Raw genomic sequence first — 15,217 nt, forward strand, 5'->3', positions numbered from 1 at the left:
CACGCGGTGTCGATGTCTTTCATCACCAGCGTGACAGCAGTTACTCACTTCGGCAGCTCACTGGTAAAATGACAATTATCCAGACTTCCTCGGTTTTGCAGGGTCTCTCTACTCCATAGGGGGGCTGATACCAGACGCGTTTCGGGGATTTACGAAAATGACCCCTTCCTCAGTGGTTAGTTACCCCCTACTTGTGTTCCATTTTTATAGTGGATAGAGTCTATCAAAAAAGCTGGTTCAAAGTCCCGGATTTTTTTCGGGATTGGGATCCATGTATACCACTTAGCTTCATACATATGTCAAAGGTGGTATTTTCAACTATTCCATCGGTATCTTATATAAGCAAATAACACACATTATCTAAAAATATATATATATATATATATTATCTAAAAATATAAGTTCCAAACATATGGATATAAAATCAATAAGTATATAAATATCAAAAGGGGAAAGAGAGTGGAATCTTTATATCCGGCTTCAATGAGGAAGTGTCTCATTGCAACCATAGTATGTGGGTGGATGGCAGATTTTTCCTAATGCAGACCTGCTTACACTGTTTAACAATCTCTTTCAATGGATGTCATAAAACAAAGGGATCATACCAATTTTATACACACATCACAAAAAGCGCATATAAACCGCATAAAAACGCACTGGTGTAGTTTCAGTATGTCCCCAGAGAGTTTTAATTTGCTCCCCTCCTCGAAGGTCTTTAATTTATTTTATTTAAATAAATAAATAAATAAATAAATAATTGCGGTTCCAGTGCGTTTTCATTGACAGTTTGATATTGCAGAGTTATCCTTGATTTTTTTCAAAGATAATTTTGTTTTCAGAAAGCTCTGCAATATTCAATGCGTTATAATCAAGTAGTCTAACTGTCAAGTTATTGTTAACTTCAATCTCATGGAGAAAACGCCATATTAATTTCACAATGCCATGCGGTATGGGTGCGGTTCCAATATCTTCTTTTATATAGTTGTTCTAACGAATACTGTGTTTATGTATCATATTTACGTAGTCAATGGATGGGGACCAAGTGTAGAGGAGAAACTATGCGACTTTAAAATATCGCACAGTTAATCATCGACAGGTGGTACCCATCCTATAGAAAACCAAATAGTTCGAAATCCGCATTCAGACCGGACGGCTGCAGTGTGTTTAATTCAAAAATTCTTTTTGTCTCTAAACGTGACATCTTCTCAACATGGTTGCCACCTCTCCAATCTTTTTGTACTTTCTCAATTGCTGAATATTTTAAGCATGAGGGGTCTTGATTATGTTTTATTTTAAAATGATATGACAGTGAGTGATTTTCAAAGCCCTTTTTTATATTACCAATGTGTTCAGCAATTCGTTTTTTTAGGGTTCTTTTGGTTCTTCCCACATACTGAAGTTTACAGGGACACTCTATTACATAAATCACATCTTCTGTGCTACAGGTAAGAAATTCATTGATTTTATGGCAGTGTTTATTTGTGGTTGATTTGATTTCTGTTGTTTTTTTAGGGAACGAGGTCAGTTTACAATTGCCGCATCTGCCACAGCGGAAAAACCCTTTAATATTTGCCCAAGATTGGATGGTCGGAATACACGTTTTCTTTACTGAAACAGTAGGTGCTACTTTTATACTTAAATTAGGGGCTTTAGTGAACACAATTTTAGGTTTAACTGGTATCAATGCATTCAATATTTTGTCCTTTTTTAGTAAGTGCCAATGTTTATTGACAATGGACTGTATTTTCCTAAAGTCTCCATTGAAGGGCAAAATCAAGCGCAAATTTGCATCCATTTGATCAACTTCACTATCTCGTTTAGTTTTTTTGTCAATAAAAAATTCTTCCCTTTTCATTTCTTTAACCTTATTAAAGGCCACATCTAAGATCTCCATAGGGTACTTTTTTTCTAAAAATTGGTTTGTCATAACTGCAGCTTCTTTTTCAAATTCCTCATTTAATGTACAATTTCTTTTCGCTCTCCGTAACTGTCCCTGTGGGATATTTATCAGCCAATTAGGAAGGTGACAACTATTGTATAAAATGTAGCTGTTGCAGGCTGTTGGTTTTACGAACGTTGTACATTGTAATTTGCCTCCCTGTTTTAAAATCCGTAGGTCTAAAAATTCTAATGCAGTTTGACTAATATTACCTGTAAAATTTAGATTCCACTCATTTTTATTAATATCATCTAAAAACTTTTTTAAAGAGCTCCTGATTACTGTCAGCATTGGCAAGCAAGGACTTTCTGCAAAGTTATATAATAACATACTAACCTTACGGGACTTTGTACCAAGCAACAAGTGAGTTCACACTTAGTGATTGATCATCCGTACACAAAGTTTTTATTGGGATCCATGAAATTGACCATAGTGTCTTATTTAATAGATTTTACTTATATTTTATCCATTTTGTTTTATGATTATTTACAATTTAAGGTTTAATCTTACTGTCAACATTTACATTATTATATTTTAAACCTTTTTTCGTAATTTTATTTTCAATATCTGCTGTCATTTTAATATCTGCTGCTATTTGAGTGCTTTTATTACCAACAGTGTTAATAAAGATCCCTATACTTTTAGAGTGTGCCCCACTTTCATTATTAATTCATTATTTTCCACCAAATAATGATTGAGGCCTACGATAGACCAGCTTCCACAAAAAAACTCATTAAGGGGTTCTATATTCCTGTTCCAATAAAATACTGATAGAGGGGATTGATATACTGGCTTCCACCAAATATTAATTTAGGCCTGCGATTCACCAGCTTCCACCAAATATTGATTATGGGATTTGATACACCAGCTTTCACAAATATTGATTTAGGGGTTTGATATACCAGTTTCCAGCAAATACTCATTAAGGGGTTCTTTATACCTGTTTCCACAAAATACTGATAGAGGTGATTAATTTACAAGCTTCCACCAAATATTGATTTAGACCTGCGATACATTAGCTTCCACCAAATATTGATTAAGGGATTTGATATACCAGCTTCCAGCAAATACTCATTAAGGGATTCTATATACCTGTTTTTACAAAATATTGTTAGAGGGGATTGATATACCGGCTTCCACCAAATATTGATTTAGGCCTGTGATACAATAGTTTCCACCAAATATTGATTAAGGGGTTTGATAAAGCAGCTTCCAACAGCTTTCAGCAAATACTATATTCCTGTTTCCACAAAATACTGATAGAGGGGATAGATCTACCGGCTTCGAACAAATATTGATTGAATCCTGCGATACATTAGCTTACACCAAATATTGATTAAGGGGTTTGATATACCAGCTTCCAGCAAATACTCATTAAGGGATTCTTTATACCTGTTCCAACAAATATTGATTGAAGCCTGTGATACACCAGCTTCCACCAAATATTGATTGAGGTCTACGATAGACCAGATTCCACCAAATATTGATTGAGGGGTTTTATATAACTGTTTCCCAAAAATACTGATAGAGGGGATTAATATAACGGCTTCCACCTAATATTGATTGAGCCCTGCGATACAATAGTTTCCCTTTCCACCAAATATTGATTAAAGGGTTTGATATAGCAACTTCCAGCAAATACTCATTAAAGGGATCTATATACCTGTTTCCACAAAATACTGATAGATTGGATAGATATACCGTCTTCCGAAAAATATTGATTGAAGCCTGCGATACCCCAGCTTACACCAAATATTGATTGAGGCCATACGATAGACCAGATTCGACCAAATATTGATTAAGGGGTTTGATATACCTGCTTCAAGCAAATACTCATTAAGGAGATCTATATACCGGTTTTTACAAAATACTGATAGAGGGGCTTAATATACCGGTTTCCACCAAATATTGATTGAGGCATGCGATACACTGGCTTTCACCAAATATTGATCAAGGGGTTTGTTATACCTGTTCCAGCAAATACTCATTAAGGAGTTCTATAAACCTGTTTTCACAAAATATTGATAGAGAAGATTTATATACTGGCTTTCTCCAAATATTGATTCAGGCCTGCAATAAACTGGCTTTCACCAAATATTGATTAAGGGGTTTGATATACCTGTTTCCAACAAATACGCATTATTGGGTTCTATATACCTGTTTCCACAAAATACTGATAGAGTGGATTGATATACCGGCTTCCACCAAATATTGATTGAGGCGTGTGATACACTGGCTTTCACCAAATATTGATTAAGGGGTTTGATTATACGGCTTCCAGCAAATACTCATTAAGGTGTTCTATATTCCTGTTTCCACAAAATACTAATAGAGGGGATTGATATACCGTCTACAACCAAATATCGATTGAGGCGTGAGATAAACTGGCTTTCACCAAATATAGATTAAAGGGTTTGATTTTACGGCTTCCAGCAAATACTCATTCATGGGTTCTATATTCCTGTTTCCACAAAATACTGATAGAGGGGATCGATATACCGGCTTTCACCAAATATGATCTAAGCCTGCCATACACCAGCTTTCACCAAATATTGATTGAGGGGTTTGATTTTCCGGCTTTCAGCAAATACTCATTAAAGAGTTCAATATGTCTGTTTCCACAAAATTCTGATAGAGGGGATTAATATACCAGCTTCTGACAAATATTGATTGAGTATATATAACCGATTGAAGGAGTAAGGTGAATGAAATATAATTTGATTTAAAGAGCATATACTGCAATAGTACAAAAATACTCAATTTTATTAAGAAAATCACAAAAGACACATGATCAGCACTGGTCACAAATAAGACAATACATACAGGTTACAATACATATTAAAAACCAAGTGAACCGATGGTAGGCTGCCAATACAGATATCTAAAGTAAAGTGCAAGTGCACAGTTATACCCAAAAGGTGTGGACATGTAGTATCCAAACGCTGTAGCTATTGGACACCACTAATATCCACATGTATATATGTGTCAAAATTTGCCACTAGCCGGTGTAGATATATACACCAAGGTTATCAAAATTAGGGCAATACCAATATCACAATTGTATTTGACACATGATGGAAGCTATTATATATACTGACCAATTGATTCAATTGTATCCTGCAGCAATACCACCGGTCCACTCCCCAACGCACGTTTCGCGTACAGCTTTTTCAAGGGGTGTTGGTTGGCAGAGAGGAGGGTCACCCATAAATAGGTCAAGTGGAAACATATGATTGGTTGTTGGACTGAAATTTAAATTGCATTTAGGGCTCACCTGAGTATTAACACATGGCGGACATTACTGGTGCCTGGCCCCTCAGCCGCATGCCACCACATCCGGTGGCGCCGCGCCGGTCCAGAGAAGGCAGTCACGCACATCCTGTGCGACACACGTCACTCTGGAGCGGCCGGCGGCACGCGAACGCGGCGCATGCGCAGAACATCAAGGACACCTATTCCGCCATATTCAGTAAGGGCGCATGACATAACATACAGATATATCAAGAAAATCAGATTGCTTTACATAAAATGATGGCATCTTATCGTATATAAACCATACTGTAATAGACACACTTCTTATCCTGAGGCATGAACACATATATGCTGACAATCCACATGCCAATATTTATCGGTTTGTCAATGTTTGTATACCCATGCACAGAACCTCATTTCAGTTCAACATCGATGTAAATGCATATATATATATATATATGTTTGTCAGGCAGCAATACCAGAAGTGCACTTGCACTAAACGGATATTATACACCTGACCACAATAGTCATACACATCGAATAACATATAATTCAATATGTTGTACTAGGGTGGTAACGCATGCGCAGGAGAGGGTAAAGGCCAAGCCTATGTTAAATAGTGTGAAAGACAAGTGATAGAACATTGTTATATTTAGAAACAAATTACAAGCAAATTATCATAATAATTGATTTTACAATATACTGAGGCCATAATTTGACCAAAACAGTATTGTCACTTGGTCTCAATGGGGGGCCTTGAACTACGAATTATGAGGATACTAGGCGTTGTTGTTCCTATTAGCCTCTTTTTCCTGACATACACATTTAGCCATGGCAGGAATAAGTAGTAATAAGGTCTCCCAACTCAGAGGCCTCAAAGTGCAAAGTGAGGTGCGAAAGGAAGAATTATTAATTATAAAAAACAAAATAAGGTGAATGAATAACAATATAAGTTGCATCAATTCTACATATTAATAGTGTCTAAAGTGCCACCATTACATATAATTAGCTATATATGCCATAAATCAGAAAAATATATATGTTAGTATCCCAAATTGTTCGAACATAAAGGAAGAGCAGATGAGGATATACCCTACCAAGTCGTGAATATTTAGCATACACCCCTGTCTACGCACCAATCACCTGTACACCGGTATAGCCGATGTTCAGACTGATCACATTCCCAGTCATACTACAGGTATCATGCAGCCAATTGTCATGCCCCGAGCCACTAAATGGTAGAGAAATCAACCATCCTGTCCAGCACCCATAGGTGAGTGCCCTACCATCATCGCCATACACATAAACATAAAGAAACCTGGACAGATCACGGAAATTCAAGGAGGAGGCATTCACAAGAAAGATGCAAAAGGCACCTTATCATTCAACCCATATGGCACCTGGGTTTGAAGTTTAATTATCCATTTGCTTTCCACTTGTTCGAGTCGTCTAAAGAGATCGCCTCCTCGGGATCCTAGATTTACCCTATCGATGCCACGAACCCTCAGGTCCTGCCATCGATTATTATGTTTCAACCGAAAATGTCGTGCAACTGGTTTAAGTTTCAATATTCGTTCCCTATCATCAGCTGGCACCTTTGACGCCATCCGAATATCACTCTGATGTTCCTGAAGGCGTATACGCAATTCACGTGTTGTCATGCCTATGTAGATTAACCCACATGGGCATGTTGCGTAATAGATGACGCCACAGGTACTACAGTTGATAAAATGCACAATTTTGTATACATCTTTGCCAGATGAATCGCTAAATGACACACTTTTTACCATAGCCTTGCAAATGCTACAGTGTCCGCACGGTGTCGAGCCCCACTTTGGTCCCTTAGACTGAAACAGGAATTCCTGGTTGTTAGGTGGGACATAATGGCTGGATACCAAAATGTCACTAAGATTCCTGCTGCGTCTAGAGACCAGAGTGGGGGCCGAAGTAAGGACCGAATTCAGGACATGATCACTTTGCAATACGGACCAATATTTTACAAACGTTTTTCTGATGTTGTTCCATTGTGGACTATAATCCGTAATCATGCAGACTGGTCGAACTTCATCCACCGCTGCATTATGAACTTTTTTAGGCTTTGTTATAAGGAGGGTCTGTCGTGATGTATTGACAGCTCGCTGATACCCCCGTTCAATAACCACAGGGTGATATCCCCTTTGTGCAAACCGTTGTCGAAGCTGAGTCGATTCCTTTTCAAAGTCCTCTGTTGTAGTACACAATCTTTTGGCTCTTAGAAACTGACCAATCGGTATGGATCTTTTTTGATGTTGTGGATGAAAGGACGATGCGTGCAACAAGGCGTTTACAGCGGTGTCCTTACGATGAATTGCCGTCGATAGAGTGCCATCCGTGGTCGCCTTGATGTTAATATCCAGAAATGTCATTTGACTTTGGGAAATGGTTTGGGTCAATCTTATATTCCAGTCATTCGCGTTCAGTTGTACCAAAAATGAATCAAGTGCCCTCCTGGATCCCTGCCAAACAAACAAAATATCATCTATAAAGCGGATCCAGGATATAACCTGTCCATCCGCCCCATCCATGATCTGCTGTACGTATTCACGTTCCCAAAGACCCAAAAATAGGTTAGCGTATGAGGGCGCACAAGTCGCCCCCATCGCCACACCTCGTAATTGGAGATAGTGTCGGTCTTTAAAAAGGAAGTGATTGTGTGTAAGTACAAAATCCAACAGAACTAGTATGAATTCCACCAGTTCCGGCGATAGATTCCTTGTCCGCAAAAAGAAACTGGAGGCCTTCAAACCAAGTTCATGCTGGATACAGGTATACAGCGATTCTACATCGCATGTCACAAGATACATATCGTCTTCCATATGGACATTCTCCAGCCGCTTTAATACATCGGTGGAGTCACGTACATAAGATGGAAGACATTGGACACATGGCTTGAGGTAGAAATCCAAAAAGCGACAAATGGGTTCGCTCAGTCCACCACACCCCGACACTATCGGTCTACCCGGAGGTCTCGTTGAGGATTTATGCACCTTCGGTAGTAGATACAGTGTGGGGGTTATTGGATGCTTCACTATCAAGCCATTGTATACAGTCCTATTAATGACTGATGACTCCACCGCTGTCAGCAAAACGGCCTGTATCTGCATTTGGTAGTCGTTGGTAGGATTAGAGGTCAGTCTACGGTAGCAGGCGGTGTCACGTAATTGACGATGGGCCTCCGCCTACCATCGGTTCACTTGGTTTTTAATATGTATTGTAACCTGTATGTATTGTCTTATTTGTGACCAGTGCTGATCATGTGTCTTTTGTGATTTTCTTAATAAAATTGAGTATTTTTGTACTATTGCAGTATATGCTCTTTAAATCAAATTATATTTCATTCACCTTACTCCTTTAATCGGTTATATATATTCTAATTAGGGGTAAGCCCGCAATTTTGTTAGGGCTATATATAGGTTTAAATATTGATTGAGGCCTGGGAAACACCGGCTTCCACTAAATAGTGATTAAGGGGTTTGATATACTAGCTTCCAGCAATGCTCTTTAAGGGGTTCTATATACCAGTTTTAAAAAAAAATTTGATAGAAAGAATTGATATACCGGCCTCCACCAAATATTGATTGAGGCCTGCAATACACTAGCTTGAACTAAATATTGATTAAGGTCAGGGGAGGGCTGGCAGCCTTAGTCCTGGGGGGGCAAATCCAGTCAAGTAGCCCATTTTTTGCCCCGCCCATTTTTAAAAGCCCACAAATAGAAATAATTCTCTGCCAGAGCACACTTAGTAGTTGTAATGCCCCCATAGTGCCCATACTAGTAATCATGTTCCTCGAAGCCCCCCAGTAGTAGTAAAGCTCCGCATAATACCTCCTAGTAGTAATAATTCTCCCTATAATATGACAGTACATGAAATACCCCCGCTTAGTGCCCGTAGTTGAGCTAATGTCCCCATAATGTATGCCAGTATAAAATACCCCTATATAGTGCCCCAGTAACTGCCATCATAGTACTCCTCTCCTCCTTCACCATAGTGTCCCCCATAATATACCAGTAAAAAATGCCCCTTCTTAGTGCCCCCAGCAGATGTCCCTAAAGTGCTCCTCTCCCCCATAATGTGCCACTAAAAAATGCCCCTTCTTAGTGCTAACAGATGCCCCAATAGTGCTCCACTCCCCCATAGTGCCCCCAAATAATTCCACATAGTGCCGCACTCCCCTATAGTGCCTCCCATAATGTGCCAGTAAAAAATGCCCCCTTAGTGCCAACAGATGCCATAGTGCCCCCCTATAATATGCCCCCACTTCCCCATAGTGCTCCCAGATAATGCCCTTATAGTGCCAACAGATGCCCCATAGTGCCGCTTTAACCTATAGTGTCCCCCATAATGTGTCAATTAAAAAAGCCCCTTTAGAGCCCCCAGATGCCCCATAGTGCTCCTCTCCCCAATGGTGCCCCACCATAATGTGCCAGAAACCAAAAAACACTAATACTTACCTCCATCAGCAGTGATGCGATGCAGGCCTCTTCCAGCCTGTATCTCCCGCTGTGTACTGCCCAGCTCAGGCGGTGCGATGATAATAACGTCGTTCCCCCCCCCCCCCCACTGCCGACAGCAACTAGAACCAGGGCTGCGCCGCCTGTGGTGATTGGCGGTGCAGCCCTGGGGAATAAAAAAAAAATATATGATTTGTTATAGACGGCCCAGCGGCCTTTTTTAACATGCTTTAGGTCGGCCTGGGGGGCAATTGCCTTCCTGCTCCCTTCCCAGCCCTCCCCTGATTAAGGTGTTTGATTTACCATCTTCCAGCAAATTCTCATTAAGGGGTTCTATATACCTGTTTCCCCAAAATACTGATAGAGGGGATTGATATACCGGCTTCCACCAAATATTAATTGAGACCTGCTGATACACCATCTTGCACCAAATCTTAATTAATGGGTTTGATTTACCGGCTTCCAACAAATACTGATTAATGGGTTCTTTATATCTGTTTCCACGAAATACTGATAGAGGTGATTAATTTACAAGCTTCCACCAAATGTTGATTTAGAACTGTGATACATTAGCTTCCACCAAATATTGATTAAGGGGTTTGATATACCAGCTTCCAGCAAATATTCATTAAGAGGTTCTACATACCTTTTTCCACAAAATACTGATAGAGGGGATAGATATACTGGCTTCCAACAAATATTGATTGAGGCCTGTGATACACCAGCTTCCACCAAATATTGATTAAGAGGTTTGATATACGGGTTTCCAGCAAATACTCATTAAGGGGTTCTTTATACCTGTTTCCACAAAATATTGATAGAGGGAATTGATATACAAGCTTCCACCAAATAATGATTTATGCCTGCGATATACCAGCTTCCACTAAATATTGATGAAGGGGTTTGATATACCAGCTTCCAGCAAATACTCATTAAGGGATTTTATATAACTGTTTCCACCAAATACTGATAGAGGGGATAGATCTACCGGCTTCCATAAAATATTGATTGAGCCCTGCAATACAATAGTTTCCACCAAATAGTGATTAAAGGGTTTGATATAGCAACTTCCAGCAAATACTCATTAAAGGGATCTATATACCTGTTTCCACAAAATACTGATGGAGTGGATAGATATACCGGCTTCCAACAAATATTGATTGAAACCTGCGATACCCCAGCTTACACCAAATATTGATTGAGGCCATACGATAGACCAGATTCCACCAAATATTGATTGAGGGGTTCTATATACCTGTTTCCCAAAAATACTGAGAGAGCGGATTGATATACCGGCTTCCACCAAATAATGATTGAAGCCAGTGATACACCAGCTTCCACCAAATATTGATTAAGGGGTTTGATATACTTGCTTCAAGCATATAATCATTAAAGAGATCTATATACCGTTTTTTTTATAAAATACTGATAGAGGGGCTTAATATACCGGCTTCCACCAAATATTGATTGAGGCATGCGATACACTGGCTTTCACCAAATATTGATTAAGGGGTTTGATATACCTGTTTCCAGCAAATACTCATTAAGGAGTTTTATAAACCTGTTTTCACAAAACATTAATAGAGAAGATTGATATTCTGGCTTTCGCCAAATATTGATTAAGGGGTTTGATAAACCAGGCTCCAGCAAATACTCATTAAGGGGTTCTAAATACCTGTTTCAACAAAATAGTGATAGATTAGGATTGATATACCGACTTCCACCAAATATAGATTGAGGTGTGTGACACACTGGCTTTCACCAAATATTGATTAAGGGGTTTGATTTTACGGCTTCCAGCAAATACTCATTAAGGGGTTCTATATTCCTGTTTCCACAAAATACTGATAGAGGGGTTAGATATACCGGCTTTCACCAAATATTGATTTAAGCCTGCCATTCACCAGCTTTCAAAAAATATTAATTACAGGGTTTGATATACTGGCTTCCAGCAAATACTCATTAAGTGTTTCTATATACCTATTTCCACATAATACTAATTGAGGGGATTTATATACTGGCTTCCACCAAATATAGATTGAGGCGTGCGATACACTGGCTTTCACCAAATATTAATTAAGGGGTTTGATTTTCCGGCTTCCAGCAAATACTCATTAAAGAGTTCAATATGTCTGTTTCCACACATTTCTGATAGAGGGGATTAATATACCAGCTTCTGCCAAATATTGATTGAGGTCTGCAATACACCGGTTTCCACTGAATATTGATTAAGGGGTTTGATATACTAGCTTCCACCAAATATTGATTAATGGGTTTGATATACCAGCTTCCACCTAATACTCATTAAGTTTTTTTTATGCCTGTTTCCACACAATTCTGATATAGGAATTGATATACAAGCTTCCACCAAATAATGATTGAGGCATACGATAGACCAGCTTCCACTAAAAATTTATTAAGGGGTTTGATATACCATCTATTGCAAAAAACTATTTAAGGGGTTCTATATTCCTGTTCAAACAAAATACTGATAGAGGAGATTGATATGCTGGCTTCCAACAAATATTGATTGAGGCCTGTGATACACTAGCTTCCACCATATATTGATTAAGGGGTTTGATATACCAGTTTCTAGCAAATACTCATGAAGTTTTTTTTTATACCTGTTTCCACAAAATTCTGATATAGGAATTGATATACAAGCTTCCACCAAATAATGATTGAGGCATACGATAGACCATCTATTGCAAAAAACTATTTAAAGGGTTCTATATTCCTGTTCAAACAAAATACTGATAGAGGAGATTGATATACCGGCTTCCACCAAATATTGATTTAGGCCTGCGATTCACCAGCTTCCACCAAATATTGATTAAGGGGTTTGATATACCAGTTTCCCTCTTCGTCCTCCGGCAGCACACCATGGGTTAACTCGACCTTGATAGCCTCTTGGACCGCCCACCTAGTTAAACAATCAAAGATTAATTAGATAGTCAGTACCTATATAGTAGGTCATCTCCAGCATCCCCTTGTGTTTTTTCTTTGTCCTTCAGCGGACTGGCCGGCAGACGTACGCCCAGTTGGACGTTTGCCCACCCGGTTTTTGATTTCTTCTGGTACGCCATGTATGGTCCCTGGCGTTTTCATCCTCCATTGCAGCGGCGCGCCGGCAGTAGCGAGGGACCGGAAGTCTTGTCTCTAACTTCCGGTGCGGTGGAACGCACCATGTGGAACGCAGACGCTGGGCGTCTGACGTCACAGGAAGTTCCGGTTTTAGGCTCCAAATTTGAATTTTTTAAGCTAGATGTCCAGCTCCAGCAAGAGAAACCCTCTGAGCAGAATGAAGAGAACCTGTTCTACTTCCCTAAAAAGAAGGCTACGGTTTTTCCCAGCCATCCAGTGCTGAACTCTATTATGCACAAGGAATGGGAGCATCCTATCGGAAAGATCAATCTGGGATACAGATTCACGGCCGCTCATAAGACGGATCCGGCTGAATCCACAAGCTGGGAAGCCCCTGCTAGAGTAGATCCTTCTGTTACAAGGCTTGCAAAGAAGTCCTTCTTTCCCAGCAATGACTCGTCTTTACTAAAAGACCCTATGGACAAGAAGGCGGATGGCCTCCCGAAGAGGCTTCATACTTATATGGCCTCCCTGAACAAGGCAGCTATGGCCGCTGTCCCGGTGGCACGTGCGCTGCGTGTCTGGTTGAGTCATCTAGGAAGGGACATTGAGGATGGAGTTTCCAGAGACGAAATACTCCAACAATTACCGACTCTAAAGCTGGCGGCGGAATTCTTATGTGATTTCCCTGTTGACTGTTTGAGATTGACAGCAAAGAATATGGCCCTGGCCAACTCCGTAAGAAGAGCCACATGGCTGAAGTTGTGGTCTGGTGATCCTGCATCTAAGAGCGACTTGTGTTCCTTGCCCTTTGAGCCTGGCAAGCTTTTTGGCTCCCATTTAGACAAACTCCTGGAGTCCAATACTGAAGATAAAGTCCTCAACTTCCCTCAAGTTAAAAGGAGAGAAAAAGCAAAGTTTTTTCGTCCCTATAAGGGCCAGGATTATAGAAGATCCAGCTTCAGAGGATGCCCCCACAGAGGAAGATCAAGCAATAGGCCTGGTACAGAGGGATATAAGAAAAAGTCTGAAGACTCCAAGCAGCCCAAAACCGAATTCTGACGCCAAAAGTCAAGTAGGAGGCCGATTGTCCCATTTCTATTCAGAATGGAAGCGAATAACGTCAGACATCTGGTCTTTCCAGATAGTAAAGGAGGGATATGATTTAGAATTCTGCCGGTCTCCTCAAGATCGATTCGTCTTAAACAAGAGAAATCAGCGTCTCTTCCATCTTCTGCAAGAATTCCTGGAAAAGGGTGCTCTAGAACCAGTACCTTACAGTCAAAAAGGGAAAGGTGTATACTCCGGGATATTCGCTGTCCCCAAATCAGATGGGGGAAACAGACTGATTATAGACCTAAGATACCTGAACCATCACATGAAGAAGATCCACTTCAAGATGGAAACAATAAGATCCATCACAGCAGTACTCAAACAGAATCAGTTCCTGGGGTCCTTGAATCTCAAGGACGCGTACCTCCATATACCTATAAAGAGTTCAGCAAGAAGATTCCTGAGGGTGGCAATCCAGGTCAAGGGAGGAACCCTTCACTATCAGTTCAAGGCACTTCCATTTGGTCTGTGTTCTGCACCGAGAGTGTTTACGAAGATGGCGGTCGTCATAGCAGCAGAGTTACGCCTCCAGGGAATCCACGTCTTTCCCTACCTGGACGATTGGCTTATTGCAGCAGATTCCAGAGACATCCTGCAAGTTCATCTCAAGACAGCAATAGAGCTTCTTCAATCCCTGGGCTTCTTAATAAATTTGAAGAAGTCGGACATCACCCCCTCCACCTCCAAGAAATTCCTGGGTCTCCTAATAGACACAGACTCCATGATGCTATACCTAACTCCAGCAAGAATAGAGATCTTGAAGAAAGAAATAAAGACCTTAATGACCCTACATTCTCCCAGTGTCCGCAGGGTTATGAAGACTTTAGGCCATATGACAGCAACATCAGATGCGGTACCATGGGCCTTGATACACGCCAGAGATCTTCAGCAGGATATGTTGAGAACCTGGCATCACACTCGGCACAATCTGGAAGCGAGAGTGAATATAAGAACCTCAACTTTACAGGGTCTAAAGTGGTGGCTTTCGTCCAGAAACCTCTCCCGGGGGAAGGTATTTCAATTCAGATCTCCGGTAGAAAATCACTACGGATGCCTCCAGCAGTGGTTGGGGAGCACAGTTTCAGGACAAATGGATCCAGGGAGATTGGTCGATGCATCAGAGGAAGCGCTCTTCAAACTACAGAGAGCTGAAAGCAATATTTTTAGCCCTGCTCCACTTCCAGCCATTTATCAAAGGAAAATATGTGATGATTTGTTCAGACAATATTCCAGCGGTGTTTTACCTGAACAAGCAAGGAGGTGCAAGGAATACTGCTCTCTTGAATCTATGCAAGGAGATATTCTTTTGGGCAGAAGCGACACATATAAAAGGTTGCT

Source organism: Bufo gargarizans, chromosome 9 (genome assembly GCF_014858855.1).
Source record: "Bufo gargarizans isolate SCDJY-AF-19 chromosome 9, ASM1485885v1, whole genome shotgun sequence".
NCBI classification, from domain to species: domain Eukaryota; kingdom Metazoa; phylum Chordata; class Amphibia; order Anura; family Bufonidae; genus Bufo; species Bufo gargarizans.